At 35.1% G+C, this 20,883-nt stretch overlaps 1 long non-coding RNA gene across 4 annotated transcripts in view; it reads left to right on the top strand.

The window, feature by feature from the left end:
- The first annotated feature begins 369 nt into the window (after positions 1–369).
- LOC109367349 (uncharacterized) overlaps positions 370–20,883 on the top strand; it is a 68,843-nt gene continuing 48,329 nt past the window's right edge. The window contains exons 1-3 of one of the 4 annotated variants that reach the window (XR_014883140.1): positions 11,509–13,150; positions 13,241–13,370; positions 19,164–19,267. This is a non-coding gene — a long non-coding RNA (uncharacterized LOC109367349). Of the gene's footprint in view, positions 13,371–19,163; positions 19,268–20,883 lie in introns of all 4 variants that reach the window. The other 3 variants (XR_014883138.1, XR_014883139.1, XR_014883137.1) reach the window with 3 other exon arrangements.

The raw sequence follows: 20,883 nt of genomic DNA on the forward strand, positions 1-20,883 counted from the left end.
AACTGGTCATTACCATGACCATCTCAGACTTAAATAATAGAGTTCATTTAGAAAAACTGGCAGGAATCTAAAGAAATAAGAGGGCTTCAGAGCACTCTGTCATTGTGATGAGGATATCCTGTTGAAGGCACATCAGTTTGTTTAATAGGAAAACTTAACAATTTAGGACTCACTTAGCCTGCAGCCAGCTGCACCTGTTCAATTATGAGACCTGCTGGGAGAGAAACCAGTGATTATGAAAATCAGTAAGTGGCTCAGCTCTTTCTGGCTGAGAGAGGCAGAGGGGGAGATAGGACCCTGCAACAGGCCTGAAGCACAGAGATTAAAGAAAATACTGTGACAAGCATATTTTCCTTCAATTTCCTTACCTGTAGTAGACAGGGGAATTGTTTTGTTTTGAATTTTGCCTAAGTTTCATTTGAAGAATAAATTGTATCCCAAAAAAGATGAGTGTTCTTCCTGCTCTCAGGAAGAGTGTGGAGGTCACTTTTAATGTAACCCTCTGCTGACACAGATTTGTCTGATACTACTTTAATGCCTCAAGAAGGTTAAGAAATATTGTGTTGGTTTTTTTGTGGGTTTTTTTTTTTTTTTTTTTTTGGTGGCTGTTTTCTTCTGTTCTTTTTAAAAATACATGTTTTTGTCTGTGTAGTATCTTGTGGGATCACACCTTGTCCTTAAATTTATCCTTTCATGATATTTATAGCATAAGGGACCTGTCAAGCTCTCCATATTAAAAATGGTTCTGTGGATTCTGGAATAGCAGGAAGTTGCTTGTCTATGCATCAATTTCTCCATCATCCCCACAGGAGCATGAGATTTTCTCTTTTTCAAAGAGAACCCAGGGAATCTTTAGCATTTGTATGATATGATATGATTCTCACCTCTGTGCCCCTTCCTCGCTCTCTTTGAGTTGTGCAAAAGCAGCTGCTTTCTACAGGCTTTCAAAAATGCTGCTACTCAAAGGTTTTTATATGTGCCTTTTAAAACAGGAAGAAATTATCGAGGGTATTTCTCAAACAATTTTACTTTCAAGCTATTGCTCATCTTTATTTTCAAAATAACATTATAAATTAGTTTAATTCTAGGGAGCAGAAAAATCTACTGGAAGATTGATAGGAAGCAATTAGCATCTAATAGCAAGTAGATTTGGATATTGTTTTGCTTGTTGTGCGGTGTTTTAGAATAAACAATAATATGTAACATTCAGATTCCTTGAGTGCATTGATAAAGTTAAGTCACTGGGGCTGCCACTAAACAGCACATTTTGAAGAGTGGAAAATCCTGTTTATCATTGTTCATACTCCAAAATATGAAAATTGAAAAGATATTTCAAAATATAAAGCCAGGCAGCAGATTTAAAGTATGCTTTGCTTAGGATTTACTGGCTCAAGCCCTAAGCTTTGCTCTGAAGAAAACTTCTAGGAGTTTTGATATCTGGTTTGCCAGCTGCTATCTGGGCAATGTCAATTACGTTCTCTGTTTTTTTTCTTGTAGCTTAGTAGCTCAGACATTGCACTGGTTTTTGGAAAGACAGATACTTTTATCATCTTAATAAGTCTTGAACAACTTTTTTTTTGGTAAGACAAAAAAGTGAAGTGGTACTACTTTATGGACAGAGGAAAACAAAGGCAACATGCAAGCAAAATGATATAATGAAAATAGAAAGTTGTCACTTGTTTTCCAAAGTTTATCAAATATGAAAGTTTTAATATCAAAAAATGAAAGTTAAGCCTTTATTTTTCAAGTGAAGAAGCTGAATCACTGTAGTGTCCTAACCTTTATAAACTTAGGATTCACATTTCTCTTCATTCCTACAAACATCTTATGCATGCCAATACTCTAACTTCCTATGAGAAGAGCATGGGTATATTGAAAGGCTGTAAGGCTCAGATGACCAAGTTAACTAATCTCTTGCATATGAATGGTCATGAAACTTCCCTAATTTAACTCTTGTTTATACTTCTAGGAAAACATAGTGCTTTATTTTAAAATTGCTAAAGATTGCTTTTGTGCCTATGTCTTGTTCTGTGTTGTTTAGGAGAGAATGACAATAATTAGTGGTTAGTGTGAAAATCTAGAGCTTTGAGGTAATTCCAAGAGATGTCCCAGTATTTGAAGGCTTGCCTTTAAGAATTATTTATTCATCTATACGCTAATTAAAAAAAAAAAAAAAGAAAAAAAAAAAAGCATGATGGAAAAGGCAGGATAAAAATATATAAAATAAACCAATGGATTTTTAATAGTGAAAATATACTTTCACTTTTAGAGAAAAATTCACTTCTGTGAGGCTTGCTGACTATTTATCAATTTCCCCACTGTGAAGCTGTACTGAGTTACTTTAGGGATGCCCTTAGTCTGCTATCTATGTAATGAAAAAGCAACACTGATTTCACCCACACATAAGCTAAAAGATAATGAACAGAGTTTTCTCTACTTTTCAAACTGCTTTCTTCTTAAATAGAGATAAGAACAAACATGGAAAAAATTCAAAACCACTCATTTCTCACAAAATGCCTATTGAAATAATAACTACATTTGAGTAGCTCAAATCTGCTCCAAAAAACAGGGCTAAATGAGAGTTTTGTACAGTTGTAGAGTCTTTCAAACAGGGTTTGGAAGGAAACAATAAAATACTGCTATCCAAAAAACCCTGTGCAGAATCTCAGCCTTAATTTGAAAGATCCCAGGCAACTTTAGTATCTGCAGTCCTGTAAGGATCCTGTTTATTTTAAGAAGTGAAACAGAGGACTTAGTGAGTGAAAGACCAGCAGGAAAGGATGATCCACATTCTCATTTAACCAGGAGCGACTCGATGTGGTTTAAATATTATAGTAAAAAAAGGTGAAATTACAAATAATATAGCTAAACAACTGTAAATTATTACATGAAACCAGTTAAATCTTAAATTTAAAACTAACTAGAAATGCATTGAAGCCAGTTGGTTGCAGTGTTATCATCATTTCATAATTTTGAACATAAAGTTGAAGGAGGAGTTTTTCAAAGTAATTAAAAATATTTAATTTTCAATGGTTTTCAGATTATATAAATTAAGCAATTTTATCTTGCATTTGTGATGGACTAATTGCGCATATTTGCTTAGCAGCAAATCTAAGTAAAACACTCCTGAGGGGTGCTAGTTAAATTATGCCTTCTCATTCATTTGTAGACCTGTGAGAATGTTCTGTATGCATTCACTTTAAAAAGGTATTTACATAAATATAGCTGCCTCTTGAATACTTTAAGGAAAGAAAAAGATCTTATCTGAGATTGTGTTCAAATTCATATTTGAATAAAAATTCATATTTTAATATTTATATGAATGAAAATAGTATAAAATGGAGTGATGGATCAGCAATAGTTTCTAATGTTTACCTCTTAACACTAAAGAATTTTTTAGCGCTAAATAAATAAATGAACACATATATTTATGCTTATATAATGTTTCCTCCTTTCCCTCCCTAATCCAAGACATCCAATTTAATGACTTTTAAACTGCTTTCTCTTTCAAGGCTTAATAACCTATTTTATTTACCTTTCTAAACATCTTTTTTGTAATTTTAAAATACAGGGTGAAAGAAATCAGATAGATAAAGCACAATAATGGATAAAAGATTATCAGAGACTGAATAGAAATCAGAAGGTACTTGTATAGATGAGAGCTGTAGTCAGTTAGCTGAAAGAGTGTAAGATTATTCCAGCTAAGGAAATTAGTTTCTGGTCAGTAAAAAGGAATTGAAATGCTGGCAGCTTTAGTGACAAAATTGAGGAATAAGAGCTGTTGGTGAAGGACCTGAGAAATATTCTCTGTGTAAAAGAGGCATCTTAGAACAGCAACCATGGTAGGAAAACAGGTACAAAAATATATGCATTGTTCAGGACAGATAGAATTAAAGATATAAAGTAATCCTTAAGGATATGAAAAACTTCAGGAAATAAAGAAATATGAGATGTATAAAGCAGAATGTTTTGGAGTCAAAATCTTATGGAGGAGGATAATAACAGATGAATTACAAGTAGAGATTTTGTGGAGTTGCTAGAGAAATATTGTCAACAGATACATACCTCTGAGAGGCCTGAGTGCTACCAAAGACAGATAAATGAAGGAGAAATTCATAGAGCTGGCTATCCTGGGACAGATTTCTTCATCAGAAAGTTAGAGGGAACAGTATTTTAAGCTTTTGGTAAGTACTTAACATACAGTTGGTGTTAAAAATAACCAGTTGTAAAATTGTAAGTTAAATAATACAGAAATAGGAATAATTATGGTACTTAAACTCAATTTTCAAACGACATATGGTATTATGACATCTGAAAGAAGGAAAAAGAAGGACTGATCAGCAAAGGAAATTAAGTTAAACTAGCAGTCAAGAATTATAAGGAAGTATTAAAGCTTGTTCTTGGGGAGAGAAAATAAAAGGGACTACATGACAAAGACATCAGAGAAGAGCTAGTGCATGGCTCCCAGATTAAATTAATATTTAGCTTTATGGTTCAAAGCTATAAAGACACTAACATTGACTATGAGATCAAAAACAAAGCCTGGATTAGTCTAGGTCCAGAAAAGTTAGTACCAGATAGTATAGGTCCCTTGGCATATTTTTCTTTTATTTATCTATCAAGTCTGATTTATGACTAGACTGAGGGTTATCACAGTCACAGAGAACAGTAAATGTAGGAAAAAAAAAAAAACATTAACAAAGAGAGCAAAATACCCTGGGGATCTTTCATTGTACATCTCTTCACAAGGACTACACAAGGCTTAAAAAAAACGCTTTGCAAAATAGCAGATTGGAACCTGGAGATGAATTAAAAGCTGTGTACAATGCAGCATAGTTTCAACAACTGGATCATGGCACACTAATTAATACCTTTCTTTGTTTTTTGTTGTTGTTTGTTTTTTGTTTTTCCTCTATAAAGAAACTCATTTGACTTATAGGAAGTGATGGTGTAGAGAGAACTGAGAAAGTGGAGGATGCATGAAGAACTCGCAAAACCTATTAAACACAACAATGTGACTTAATTGGATTAAAGAAGAATATTAGTAGAGTTTCTTTGAGATAAACTTGGAACTCAATGTTTTAAAATACTTTCATTATGTATCTTAGCAGAAAAATGGCAGGACATTGAAATCAACTGACAGAACTGGTAAATCTACTGAGAGGGAAGGGGAAATCAATCTCACACACGCGCGCACACACACACACAAGAATAAGTATGTGGCACTCTTAGAGCAAAGAAAGAAACAGGTTGTATTCACCAGTGTAAAAGACAACTTCTGTACTTGAAGACAAAGTATACTTTAGTTTACTACAAATACTGTCTGAAAGCAACTGAAAATGAATATGAGTAGTTATTGATAGGAAGATATGCAGTAGATTTAGAGAAAAACGATGTGAGCGTATGTATCCTGTAAAGATTTTATCAAATTTATGCTGATTTCTGGTTGCTAGGACTGCCAGAGATGCGAACGGGGAACAGAAAGCATACAAAAATGAAGACTAGAAAAGCAGGGTCTTGGCACAAAGAAGTAAAAAAAAAAAAAAAAAAAAAAATTCTCTGTATAATTAATAAAAATGCATTAGCTAATGAACACTTCTTACCAAGAATGCCCAGAGTTCAAAGGAAATCTGTCGTTGGGTTTGAAAATAAGATGTGCCTTGAGGCTGAATCAAAGACCCAAATGATGCCTATCTCAATTCAAGCAAGGCACTTGCATTCTTACCATGTTGTTTATGGTTACCTCAACCAGTTTTTTATTTAGTTCATTGTAATTCCCTCTATGCTTGGTCTGGGTATGTTCTGCCAGTGGTTTGATGTTCTATCTCTTGCATACTTTGGACTTTAATAAAATGGTCCTTATCTGTATTTAACTTTGGTCTTTGCTTGACTTTCTTTGGAGTTCACAACTTAGTTATATTATACAAGGACAATACCGGATTAAAACACATATAAACCAAGTTTAAAATAAGCATAATTAATGCTTGTTCTTATGAAGACAGCTCCTCTCACTGATACACAAGAGAGAGAGAAATGCTTTAATATTTGAAGCTGTACAAGTCAGTCCTTGCATAACCCTAAGAAACCTTTTATTCTGGGCATATAAAGTGTATGTGGCTGTTGCATTCTTGCTCCCAACACTCCTGCTGTTTCCACTGAAGCAGAAAAGTTTTATCTGTTATGCTGTGCTATGAAATTTACATTGGTTTTGCTACATAACCTTTTCCTACAGTCTGATTGCTGTATTTGAGGAGATAGTGGAAGAGTCTGACCTAATCAAGTCATGTTGAGTCAGGATTCAAGATGGTTTGGGCTTTATTCATCAGAAGTAGGGTTCAGCAAAAAATTACTACTACTTTTCTCAGTCAGATCCCAACCTTTTCCAAAATTTCTGGAAGAGGCAGCATGGGAGAATCATTTTAGTGGATGAGACCATTTCTGGAAAGATGTCACCAGGCTTTTAATTGTTTAACTTAGTCTCCATAACATTTGAGATTTGTTTTTATGTTTCCTGTTTATATATAAGATATAAATATATAAGATATAAGATATATATATATCTTAATCTGGAAAGCTTTCTTCATTAGTATCTTATAGAACTAAGTAAAGTAAAAAAGCAGCTGTAAACTAAGTGCTGAGTAAGAAATTGGTTTAAGCCAATTTAATTGGAACTGCACAAGAAATTGGAGTGATAAAGGCACAATTCATTTTGATCCCTACTGTACTGAACTTGTAAGTACAATTTTCATCAGATCCTACCAACTTTAAAACTAGAATTCTATTTTCATATAAACTACCATACCCTTTTCCTGAGCAATACCAGGCATTATCCCCAAAGATCAGGCAGATGAATGCCTTCTGATCTGCAAGGTGTTTCTGTAACTGTATATTCTTAAATGTGTGTTTATGTAATGCTAGTTGAAGAATAATAATGGGAAAGGTGTTCGGTAGTAAATTCAATTGAAATAGAGATGTTACATCAGTTTGTGTTTCCACTTTATTCTGTAAGTCCAACTACAGTAATGCTCTCTACTAATCTTTCACCATAATTTCCAACCTATGCCCTATTTATATCAGAGTTCTGAGGAGGCTTTTATTCTTCATCACCATCTGCCAACAGTAAAAGTTACAGAAAAAAGATTAAGCTCTATGAGTTGAGCTTTCTGTGAAAGAATTCAATTGTTGAATATTCTCAGTGTAAATAAAGCAAGCCACAAAATGATTGAAACACTTTTCATATGTGATAATATAAAAGTAATATTAATTGCACCATTCTGAAAAGTATTCCATAGAAATTAAAGATTTTTCTGATCTTCCACGTGTAGAGATGGAATTATTAAGACAAGATGGTAGTAGCCATTATTTCTACCTTATCACCTTGCCTGAAGGGGAGAAGTAATTGGTATGAAGCCGGAAAATTTCTGGCTGTTTTAAGTGGCTTGGGTTTTTTTGTTTGAAATACTTTGTTTTATAAATCAATAAAAGAAAACCCTGAGGACAGGGACTGAATCTCTGGCACTGGTGAGAACATTATTCATCTTCCTCAGCTGGTTGTTCAGCCCACTAGCATACAATCTTACATGGTAAACGATAGCCATGCCTAACAGGAATGGATGATTAACTTATCTAAAGGTTCTATCTATTGGGTCTGTATTCTATTTTAGTAAAGGAGCTTTGCAATTGACTCAAATAAAATGGAAATTTGGCTCTGAGTGGGAGTATTAAAAGTGGGATAATGCAACTTTATGTAGGAAAGCTACATCACAGATGTGCTAAATACATCTCTTATTATTAAAGGGGGAAGCCTCATCATATATCAAGCGAGCACAAATCCTTTATTATACTTTCTATAATTTATAAATCCTACTGTTAGAAAATATTTAAAAATGTAGATGAGGTTTTAACCCTAATGTCTGTGAAGATGGAGTCAGCCATCATGGCAAAAAAAAAAAAGGAAAAAAAAAAAAAAAGCCTTCCCAATGCTAAAAAAGACACTGGTGAGGAATAGCTCTTAGATATGTCAGTATGTGAAGGAAAATGTGATTTATTTTCCTGAACATGCACTCTTACACACACAACCAACGTGTATGTACATCTAGTCACTAATTTCATTGTGTTTGTTTTCATTACCTTTACGTAATCTAATATATGCACTAAGAAGAGTTAGGAGAGGGTAGGGACTTTCACAGGCACAGACACTTCCCACAACATATAGTGGAAGAGAGTGTGTAGGTATTGGTGATTTATTCTTGCTCGTGTTTCTGACAACCTTAGATTTCAGCCTCTTTAGAACAAAAACTTTTCTTTTTTTGTGCGGTCAGAGAGCATCTGACACCAATATATATATACATATATACCACTATAAAAATATCCATCATATGCAGTTATTCCATGAATGTTGATTATTTCCTTCTGTCTGACCTGAAAAATTCTTCTAACTCCTTACACTTGTATTTTGAGTATCTGTCATCTTACAGCTTTTCATTTATATCTGACAAAGCTAAAGGTGTTCTGTTCCTTTCATCTTCCCTTTAGCATCTTCTTGTAGTCTTTTATGTTTCTCTGTGTTCTTTAGATGTGTCAACATTACTGATCACAGAAAAAAAAAAAAAAGGAAGACTTCAAGATGATCTAATGGTAGCTCCAAATTAGGAATTGGTTTGACAAAGTAATGCAAGCCAACCTGCTCAGCTTGGTACATTGCACCCTGTGAGGCAAAAGGCAGAAATCATCTTAAGAGACAGCTAGACATTTTTATGGTGATGGAAAATTGAAGGGGACAATGACACATCAGAGGGTAAAGGGTAAGATAAGTTGAAAATGGAATGCCTCCTTGGGATAAGTTGGCTTTTCTTGTATAAGTAGTTCTTAGCTTCTATGACACCTCTTACTTCAGCCACTGTTAGTGCTGTATTATAAGCTGAGGTAAAAAGTTTCCTAATAAAATCTGATTTGATTTTTTTAAAAAGCAACAGAGACTTGCTTCAGGAGTTCAGGGCAGGTTAAATGTGACACATCTGAGATTTAATATTTGAAAAAACTAGCTTTGCTAGCCAGAGATACTGCAGATTTAATGTGCTTGATAAATCACTGTCATTGCTACAATGGGACTGACATAGAAGGTATAGTAATAGAAGCCCAAAGGAAACACAACATGTTGAAGATGAATGATATCAAACAATACATTTAATGGAAAACAACTTAGACAGAAATGCCCTGAGCTGCTATGGTTCTTTATCACAACATCTTTTAAAATCATTGCACTACTTCAATAGTAATTCTGAAATTGATGTGCAGGTGTATGAATATATTGTGAAAAGTCTGAAATATATCTGATATAACATATAGGCATACATTATTGAATATAACCTTGTTTTAGTTTTCAACTGACCAGTGTGGCTGCATTGGTACATGGGCAGTTTAGCTACAAAAAAAAAAAAAAAAAAAAAAAAAAGAGAGAGAGAAAAAGGGAGAATTTAAGGGAAGTATTAACACCACTTTGAACAACAAACTTTATTATTTCTAACCTGAAAATTAGATTCTAAAAATAAAAATCTTATAAATTTTCTCTAGACATTGTCATTGATTATTATATGATGTCACTTTGAATATACAAGTTATAAATAAAAACAGTCTCTGTTTAGTTGATATTATGCAGAACCTTAAGGTGTCGTAGACAGAAATGCAATTATGTAGTCACTGACAAAGAAGAAAAAGTATCCAGAAGTATCCAACTAAAAGTCAATCCGGGAAGTGCAGTTCCACATTTCATTCTACTTTGTCTAATACACTCTGTATAACTGTTTTGAAAAGCATAACATAAAAATCATTGGTTTTGCTCTCAGCAAGTTTGCCTCAAAGTCTGGCTGGATGTGCAATGCTTGCTTGCCCTTGATTATTTCATTAAATTTGGAAGTTAGAACTGTTTAGGAGAGTGCCTTACTGCTGTTTCTCTATTGGGCTACAATGACAATATGCCAAATATAAATATTAGTAATAAGATGGATGGCAATAATATATATTTTAATACTAAAATAGTTTTGAGCTAAATACTGTGCCACTTGGAGGTGTCATGAAAATCAGGGCCCTAGGTGACTGCAATGGGTTGCCCATTGACAGCCACCATCTAGGCTCTCACCTAGCCTCTTGCTCACTTGCTGCCCCTAGCAGCATAGGAGGAAGAAATGAAAGAGAAAAAACAAGATAAGCTCATGAGTTGAGATAAAAAACAGTTTAATAATTGAAGAAATCACATGCATGCAAAAATTTTGATGCATACTCCTCCCACAAGCAGAATGATGCCCAGACACTCTCTGAGTATTTGAAACATTTGGAGTGTTTCAACAAATGAGAGTATAAACTGTACTATTCCTGAAGACTGGTAGCCAACATCAGTGCTTAATGCATTTACTTGGGCTGAAAAGAATTCAAGTTCAAACAAGTAAACAAATGAGACCCCTATCGCTGTTATTTTCCTTGTGTCTGTTGACCTTTATTTTCTCCCTGGTAAAATCTAGAATATCGGGAACAATAACACTCGATGAAGTGGAAACAGTTACATGGAATGTTATTTGTTTTCTTTGTGTGAATTTATGAATTCATTCATATTCAGAATGTATTGCTAATTTCAGATGCATAAGTGAAAGTGCTTGAGTATTTCCCATCTTGTTTGTCACCTGCATCCTTTCCTTCCACCAACTTCCTTTTCTGAGGAATCTGAAGTCCTTGAAAGGAGTGAATAGTCAGATGCCGCTTTAACTGTACTAGCCATTAGAACTGTGGTTTCTCCTTCTAAGCCACAGCTTGTGTCAGCAGAAACATGAATTAAATTTACTCCTCCAAATGGATAAAAGATTTAAAAAAAATAATCTCCCTGTACAGGGAGATTGTGGTACAGGTCAAATTCCCTATTGGAGCAGCTTCACTAGCAGTCATTTCTTTGGCAAGACTAAGTCTTTCTGTGACATTCTACCAAAAAATCTCTCAAATAGAAAAACACCCGAGATGTGTTAGATAGTTAATATATGCTTTTGCAGTCCATATACTATTTCTAAACTTACAACAACACACATCAAAGTAAGTTAATAAAGAAAATATATTCCACACAATGTGTCAGACATCATAAGCTCTGGTTTTAGAAACTATGAGAGTTTGGCTATAACAGTCAATAATATTTTGCAGCTTAAAAACTAATCATACATTTTCTTATTGCTAAGAAACAGCTTGCTGTATATATTAGATTTATGACTGCTGAAAAGATATGAGTGATAAATCTTCCATTAGCAGCTAAACTGAAGTAAGCATTACTAAACTAGGAAACAACTTCACCCAACAGAAAAATCAACAAAAAATTTAATTGATCCAAGGAGATTCCTTGTGTCATTAAATATGCAGTAGAGTTTGCAGTAGCAAACTTCCTCTCCAAACTGATAATAAGATTGAATCCACAGCAGAATTGCCTGCCCTAGTGCTGGGTACATAGTTTATCCATTTGTATTGTCCCAGTTGATGCACTGGATTATTCACTTTCAATATTTGTCATCAAAAATACATCAGGAAACTGAAGTTCATAGTTGGTTGTATTGACATTCAGGGGTTGACATCATCAACACCTGTCTCAAAATTCACAAAACTGATAAGCTCAGACAAATAGTAGTAATTATTTTTGCAGAGTCATCGACCATGTTTTTATGCAATTAAATTTTGTAATAGTACTTGAACAGCACACTCTTCACAAGATGTTATTATATCTTCTGTATGCAGCTAGAATAATTGGCATTGTCAGTTGGCACTTGTTAAAAAGGCTGTGCTCTTAGTAATAACATTATTTTATTTGGCAAAACTTTCTGATTTTTTTTCTCTCACTTCAAGAGATAGTTATAGAATAAAAGATTCTATGGAATCGAAGGATCATAAAATTCAAAACCATCAATGTAATGTAACATAAAAAATTGATTTTTACTGTCCTATTTTCCTTTTCCAGGAGAATGCCAAATAGCAGGAAAGTGACTCCTGTGAAACTCACTGTGGTGGTTTCACACTGATGGGCAGCTCAGCTCTGCCTCACCACTCTCTCAGTCCCCCTCCACAAAGGAACAAGGCAAGAAAAGATGTCAGAAAAGGGCTCATGAGACAAAGACAGGGAGATTGCTCACCAGTCACCATCATGGGCAAAACAGACTCAGCATAAGAGTGATTAGTGTAATTTGTTGCCTCTTGCTAACAGACTACAGCAGTGAGAAACTAAAAAAAAAATAAAATCACCTTCCTCCCATTTACCCTCTTTGACCTCTTCACCCAAGTGGAGCAGGGGAACAGGGAACGGCGGTATAAGTAAGTCTGTAATGCTTAATCTTTGCCACTCCTCCATGGTCACTCCCTGCTCCTGCTCCAACTGACGTCCCTCTATGGGATGCCATCCTTCCCACACTGATCCCACTTAGGCTTCCCACAGGCTGCAGCCCTTCAACCACTGCTCTACCATGGTTCCATCCTTCAATGACAATTTCCTCCACCACAGGTCTCCATGTGCAGCAGTTTATAAGTGAAGTTTTTAATAGGCTGTTTTTAAAAAGCAACTTTACAGGAGAAATGTTAATATTTCTCATAGCATTATTAGAAAGAAAGTCAGATGTTACTTGAAATACAAATCAACATACTAGTCCTTTTAGTTTAAATTGTAATTACATATAGGCAGTCACTATAAATATTGCTTTGATCTGGATAAACATAAAATTAATAATATAATGGCTGCATATTTTCTCGTTTTCATCACAAGGAGTATTCTCACTAGTGTTGTAAGAGTATGCTGTACTCATGAACAAGATTTTTTTCTCAAAAGAAAATGCAAAGAAAGGCAAGTCTAGAACTGTATTAGAAACTAATTTAAGAAATATTTGTGTTATGTAGTGGAAAGTGGTATTTCTGATGATGCTTATCTTCTCTTTTTCCTCTTCTAAAGCTGCTCCTAGGTTCTCCATGGAGAAAGAACATCTTTCTGGTGTGTCAGCAGGATCAACGCTCATCCTTGTTCCTGGTGGGACTCCAGAGTAGTATATCTCCCCAAAGTCTGAAAGAATGTAGTCCTGCTGATCTGCAGTTGCCTTTCAGTCCAAGCTCACTCCTGGCCCTCATATCAGAGCAAGCAGAGGTCTGAGATCAATGGAAGTGGTGAGCCAGGAGCACTTGTTTCTGTCTAGATGGAACATGAGATGCAGTAATCCCTATGATTACTTCACAGAAGGAGAAACCACAGACTCCTTTGGAGGCAGGGAATGGCTTTCTCCATGGGTCCTGTCAATCCTCCAGCTCAGAGAGAACCAGGATGCCCTGACTGTTGAAGTGATTACTTCCCATTGCTATAAAAGCAGGTGCGTTATGACCAGGTACTTCTGAACTTTGATTTGAATGCTTTGAGATCTGGAATTAGAAAAAAATTATATTTCTTGACTGAAGCAGATCACAAAAGGAAGCATGAAACAAATGCTAGGCAGAAAATTTTGAGGACACCTGAACAAGGAGCCCGATCTCAAGTAGCCTAATAGCCTAAAGGATGAGAAGGCAGGGATAGGTCATGCACTGAAGAGTGTCATAGCAATGTTGGAAGCTAAGTTGAATTAAATGAGTAACACTTGGGTCACATGCTATCTAGCACGTTATTTGGAGAAGTTAAATTTCTAACAGTATAGTTATTTCTGTACTTCTACTCTCCTTTTCTCTACTAGTAAATTAACCACCATTTTTTTCCAGTCTGGCTTGTTGTTTGATTTCCTATTTCTGTCAAACCTAACAGAAGGAGTATTCATGAACATTTCTGTTTTTATCATAGGCACTAGAGTGAAGGCTATTGTTGACCATATAGCGTTAATTCGCAGGCACATTGCTTCTTTTGAATACCATTTGCCTTCATGGAAATTGGTAGACTATTACATTCCAATGAGTTGCTCCTATTCTCTTGTTTTCTTGTGATAGATAACTCAGCTTCTCAAATTGGCTCAGCAGTTTGGCTATCCTAAAAGATGTAAAGCCCTTCTTGCTGTACACCTCCATCTTTTTTACGACTCACATATGTGTCCCTCTATTTTGCCTCTTGTTTTGAATCAAAATGTTTAATGAAACCATCAGAGTATTTAGTTCTTGTTATTGTTTACTTTAAAAAAAAAAAAAAAGCATCTTAATCATGAAAAAAAAAGCATTTAGTCATGATGGCTTTTGGGTTGGAATAATGCTAGAACTAATGCTTGGAAGCTTTTTACCTATAAAATATACAATTGAGTGACACTGGCACTGGAATAGTTGACTCTTCATTTCAAGTCATTTTGATACATGAGATGCTATTAAAGTGATAGACTGTTATCTCTCAACTCTCGTGTCTTAGGCCAGGACATTCTCGTTTCATGTAAAAGAATAATTTTCCTTCTTTGGTTTAACCATGGGATAGCATATACAGCACAGTTTATAAGAAAGCATAAAGTATTTCTGTTATATTTGATGTCTTCATTGTCTGACTGTGTTCATGCTTCAGCTGTAGATGAGTTTGATTACTATTTCCTTTAAGCAATAGAAGCTTAGAGATGCTTGGTTCTCTGACATTGTTTTTATCAGAACTGTTATTAACATTTTCTACCAGACACACTTTCAAACTGACTGATTTTAATTGTTTGGATTAAAATTAAATTTAAGTCTTCAGCCTTTTTTAATGGAGAAAAATAGGCAAACAGTTGCTGCACTCTTTGCTTTCTTTAATGTGATCTTCTATATCATCACTACATTAGTATGGAAGGTATATTTTTGTGATACAAATAAGTCAGTAAGTATGAAAATATAACGTATCTTAAACCAGACCTTCTCTCTGTCACTGTATATTCATTTTATTTACATTCTTGTACTGATATGAAATTTTATACAAACATGTTTCTAGAGAGGTAAAAATAAACACTAAAAAAATATTTCCTTCCCTTACTAAGTGAAATATGAAATATATCTCAGTGTATGTGAGAGAACAAAGACTGGCTGTCCCCTCTAGGCATTTGGTAAGATAAGAAATAACCTTCAGGCAATATTGTGACTTTTGCAACTATTGCTGTTCTGGAGATGTAGGGTAATAAGTCCATTCCTTCGGTTTTAGCTGCCAGCGGCATTCTGCCCGCAGAGGGCAGAGCTTATGTTTCACATTTTCTACCTTTCATGGATAATGCTAGAACTACAATATCTTTGACATATTTAAGGAAGTTTCATACAAATCCCTATAGCTTCACAGTTTTAAGCATTTTTAAATTGCAAAGTAGTGTTGTCTTAAGCACATAATTGTTGAGACATAAAGATGAATTAAACACAGTAGTACTTTAGAGTATTTCCCCTAAAATATATATATATTTATATATATATATATTGGCTTATTAGATAAATATTTCAAGGTTAGATCCCACAGCACTTTGAAAGACAATGCCTGATGTAGGGCAGTTATGATCTTGGAACATCACCAAATCTAGCAGTGAATACAGTGTACATGGAAATGAAAATAGCTAAAATAAGACATTTGAGTTATTGCTGTTGCATTTGTCTCAAAGATGAAGTGTTGAATCATCTGCCATACAGAGAAAAAAAAGAGACTGAAAAAAAAACCTGTAAATTTCTGAAGTATAAAGGTTTGTTCTTATTCTGTTAGCAAAATACTTCAGCATTTTCAACTGAGCTCAAGATCATGAGGGAGTTTATAAATAATTATTATTTTCAGATCGAAAAACATGAAATAAAATCATGGCTGCAACATACATTCAATTCTTACAAGCTTCCCAGACAAACTGTCTGTGGAATTCTAAGGCTGTCTCACATGTTCTTGGAAATGAGGAGGCACTGCTTTTCTTTTTTGCATCGCTGCAACACAGTGCAGCAGGAAGGAGGCCCAATGTCTTCAGAGAATGCATAATAAAAGAGCATAACTCTATCTATATTGCTTATTAGCCACTTGCCATTGTTTTCCTGCTCAAGAATCACAGTATTATAGTTTAGGTGTAGCCTGCTAAATGCATTTCTCCTTTACTCATTCTTTCAAGAAAAAATAATTTCAAATGAGCTGAAGTGGGTCAATACATTCCCAAACATTTACTGAAGCAAGAAATGTAATCTCATGGATTCCTGATTGTCTGCTCAAGAGACTCTTAAAAAACGTGGATGCTATGCATACATGTTTAGGCTCAAAGACACTGAGACAAAAAAAATTTGCTTGCATCTCACAGATCAGGATTTTATCTGTATTTTACTTTTTTATTTTATTTTATTACAGCATTTAGATATGACAATAATAGTTATTTCTGCAGATACAGATAGTTACCAGAACAAATATTGCAACAGATTGCAAATATTGCATTAGATTTATATAGCTTCACAGCCAAGACACAAGGTTCTAACATTAGTTAGTTAAATCAAAGCTTGACAAAGCTAACATACAGCAAACATCCTTTCAAGGGGGGGGAAAAAAAAATTATCATCTTCAAAGAGCATCATCTGCCCAGTTCTGCTAGATGAGAATGCCAACTGTGTTCTGCCTTAAATTACTGGGAGTATTTGATTAGGCAATGATGATTTCAAATACTGAGTTTAAGTATTTGCCAGACAAGCAGTAGTCCAAATTTCTCTCAAAATGTTGTCTGCTAGCTAAACTGAACAGTGACAAACCTAGGAATCTTAATAAGCTTAGTTTACACTGAAATAGGATTTCAGCTTAATGAGAGAGAAAGGATATTGTTCAGTTACTGTCCCATGAGAGATGTAATCAAGAAATATGAGTTCTCTGTACTCCTTCCAAAGGCACCTAAATTTGCATAATGGTTATGTGCACATTTCTCCATATCTACACATGAGGCAAGTGCTTGTGTGATGAGTTGCCAAATTAGAGCAAATTGACTCATATAATCCCAGTACAATTATATCTGAACCCATGAACATCACTAGAGATTAAGAAAGAGAAGCCTGTGCATGAGAATCCTCTGAATATCTTCAGTCAGAAGAGACTGCTTCCTGTCTAATGGGTCCTCTGGATTTAAATAAAAGATTCCTGGTTGAGCATTCTTCAATCAAGTTATAAGAGCAATCAAAACTGTTTCAGATCAGATTCTGGTGTCATTAACTCATTTATCTTTTCCATCCACAACAGGAACTATTTAAAAAAATATCTGAAGTACTGAATATCATAAGTGGAAGCTGTTAAAAGCTGTTACATTGATTCTTTATTTTCTACGCTGATCTAATTTACCTGTGTGGCACTTAGTGCGATCATAAGCATTTTGTGAAACCATTAAATTGGGTTAGACAGCATGATAGAGAAACAATACTGTGTAAAACAATTCACTAGAGACTAGAGGAGTGTTCGGAGGAAGCAAACTGCTCAAATTCAATGAATGCTGGCATTCTGCAACAATACAGTTCTCTAGAGACTTTGGGCAAAAAAAAAAAAAAAAAAAAAAAGAAAAGAAAGAAAAGAAAGAAAAGAACTACTAGCAAATCCACATAAAATTAAAAGCTCTATTCTTGCCTAATTTTCAATGGAGAAAAGGGAAATCTAAAGTGAATTGATTGAAAGGAAAACGTTTTATGAAATACTGTACAAGTGAGAATTAGCATTTTCTATTATTGTGAACAGGTAACATACCCAGCCTCCTTTTTTCAATTTTTATTTTTCCTGATCTTGGATCCTGAGAAACTCTACAGCCTTTTGAGCAGTCATAGCACATAGTCAATTACTTTGCCTTCTTAAAACTGACATAAAGAGGGACTGTCCAGTGTACATTCATATTCTCTGTGGTATACAAACAAAGGGGCCACTCATTGAGTGAAGAGAAATTTGCACCCTTGTTCAGAGCAGGATATTTTTAAGAATATATATAATTATCATTACATTTCTGTTTTTATTTTCCTTTTCTGTCTTAGTAAGGAGTTTTTATCTTAGTCAGTGAGTTCTATTTTGTTTCTCATTCTCTCCTTCATTCCATTAGGAGAGGAGTAAGCAAGTGGCTGTGTGGTGTTCAGCTGCCTGACAGGTTAAGCCACAACAAATAAATCCAGAATTTTTGTTCTTATGCTAAAAGCCAAACCAGTTCCAGAAGATGTAGATTTAAAATTTTGTCTTTGACTCTATGATTTTTTGCATTATGGCAATGGTCTAAGTGTCGTTCTATTAGTTTTTCTCATGTATTCTCCTGAATACATGATCCACTCACAGTTTTTCTGTTTCTGTTTTCTAGCTGTCATATCTTGTTATATCTTGTTTGTTCAAGGAAAGTAGGGTGTTTTTTTTTTTTTTTTTTGTTTGTTTGTTTGTTTTCAAAAGTGGAATAGCTGGAAAAACTGAGCAATGTTCGAGAACTCCCTTCCCTTCCCTTCCCTTCCCTTCCCTTCCCTTCCCTTCCCTTCCCTTCCCTTCCCTTCCCTTCCCTTCCCTTCCCTTCCCTTCCCTTCCCTTCCCTTCCCTTCCCTTCCCTTCCCTTCCCTTCCCTTCCCTTCCCTTCCCTTCCCTTCCCTTCCCTTCCCTTTTTCCTTTCCCTCCCCTCCCCTCCCCTCCCCTCCTCTTCCCCTGGATAACTGGATAAGGATTCTGTCAAAGTCAGAATATTGACACTTTGGCACTATTTGTTCTCTCTTTAGTAATGGGAATTGCTGCTTTCTCTCCACAGTGGGAAACTCAACTAATTTGCTACAGTCTGTCCGAACTTTCATTGCTCGCCTTTCCTGTTAATCAGTGAATGCAGAAAGGGAAATAACTTACTGGTGACTGGACACATTAAGCTTTAATCATCTGTCAGCTGCTGTAAATCAGCAGAAATATATAGTTCAGAAATTATAACCAAAATTATTAAAATCAGTCAGGTTTCTCCAATTTCTGAATTAATTTTAAATATATATATAAAAACAAAATTAAATATTAAAATTGAAATTAAAGTACAGTACATCCAAGAATGTAAAATACTTGAGGGAGAAGTTATAATGAGCCTACACACAAAAGGATATGTATAACCTAATGGATAACTAGACTTTGGAGAGCACAATATTCTCACGTATTTATTTAACTGGAGAATATTGTAAATTAACTTCTCTGCCTAGGGTTTTTGAATACAGATATAGCCAGTCCCATAAACAGGATTCTTATGCAGTTTATCCTCTCTAAGGACACCTGAGTAAGCGCCTGGCTGACCATGTTCTCCTTCTGCTCTGGGACCACAGTTGAGAAAACAGTCTGACAGAAGTTAAACTGAAATGGAGTTTGAGTCAGGTGAGTCTTACTATTTTATTTTTGATGTTAACTGTAAATACACCAATCTCTAATTTAAAATGGCATCAGGAGTCTACAAGGAGTACTTGCTTGTTGTGCCTCACTGCCATCTCTTTGCATGCTCTGTGGCTTTTTTCTTGCTCTTTCCATCTGTATTGAGATGGTCAGCCCATGTTAAGCACAATTATTTCATTTTGGCAGTTCCTTCCCCAGTTCTCAGGGCCTTTTGTCCTCTCTCCTTTCTCAGCCATCTACTTTTCTTAGCTGATATTATTGTTTAAGTCAATTTGTGTATGTGTTTAAAAATTTAGATTTGTTGTCTCTTTTCATTCTCTCTAAAAACAAAACAAAACAAAACCAGTTCTCATGGTTAAAGTAATTCAAATAATTTTCCTAAAGGAGATCTGATTTTTTAGTTTTCCATTCATGACAGAAAATGAATTTCAAGTTAAAGCACAGTTTAACGAATACTGACAATACAATTAAAACTTCTGTGGTGGGAATATCTCGAGGGAATGGATAAGAAACAAAGAAAGATAGCTATGAATTGCAGCTCCTTTTTCTGCAGAATAAAAGAGTGCAAATTAAGAGACAGAGATAGTCATGAGCAAAGTACACCACAGGGGAAACTTATCTTCATTCTTCAAGTTCACTTATATCTTTATCCTCACTGCCTTTAATATTCCTCAGTAGATCAGTGGAGATGATATTGGAACTTTTTTCTTCTCCTGAGGCATTGAAAGAAGTAATTCTGATAATATCAGTGATGGACAAACCTCCAAAGTGCGGAAATAGAGTTAAGATAAGGCTCAATGTGCCCCAAAGTTCCCGAGGCCCTTACAAGATGCATAGAGGCATTACTCTGTCTGTCAATTAAGTATAAAGGCCTTCAGGGGGAAAAAAAAAATCAAACAGTATAATGACACCACGGGATGAAGATAAAAAATAAAATACAGCATATGTAGTTAGATCAGTGCTAATATTTACATGTTTAGACAATAAACACCTGAAAAAGTTGATATCTACTTCCAGCAGTTCAAAGTAATTCATTGTATGTGTTACCCCCCCCTCTGTCTCAGTCCAACCACATTTGAAGGTCAAGAGAAGTGGAAGAGTTTAACACACAGCAGAACACACATGAATCTTGTTATATTTTTGCAGTTTCAGAGGAATCAGGTTGGCAAAATCTAAATCCTGGGAACTATCCTGTGAACTCATAGTCAGAAATCATAGAATTGTAGAATCATAGAATGGTTTGGTTTGGAAGAGACCTTAAAGATCATCTTGTTCCACCCCCCCTGCCATGGGCAAGAACTCTTCCCACGAGACCAGGTTGCTCAAAGCACCATCCAGCCCTGTCCTGAACACCTCCATACTTGAAAATTTTTCAAAATGGCCTGACACACATCAAGCCCTTACCTCCGTGGCAATCCAAATGCGGCAGATAACAACTGATTCCCCAGTAGCTGTATGTACTTTCATGTATCGCCAATTCTGGCTGGGTGAGATCATAATAGAAACAGGTGAAAATAAATATGCAAGAAAACAGGAAAGATATTTTGAGGAGGAAAAAAAAAAAGAATCTGTGGTCATTGATGTTTCAATACGGTACTTGG

Source organism: Meleagris gallopavo, chromosome 4 (assembly GCF_905368555.1).
Source record: "Meleagris gallopavo chromosome 4, MGAL_WU_HG_1.1, whole genome shotgun sequence".
Classification (NCBI taxonomy): Eukaryota; Metazoa; Chordata; class Aves; order Galliformes; family Phasianidae; genus Meleagris; species Meleagris gallopavo.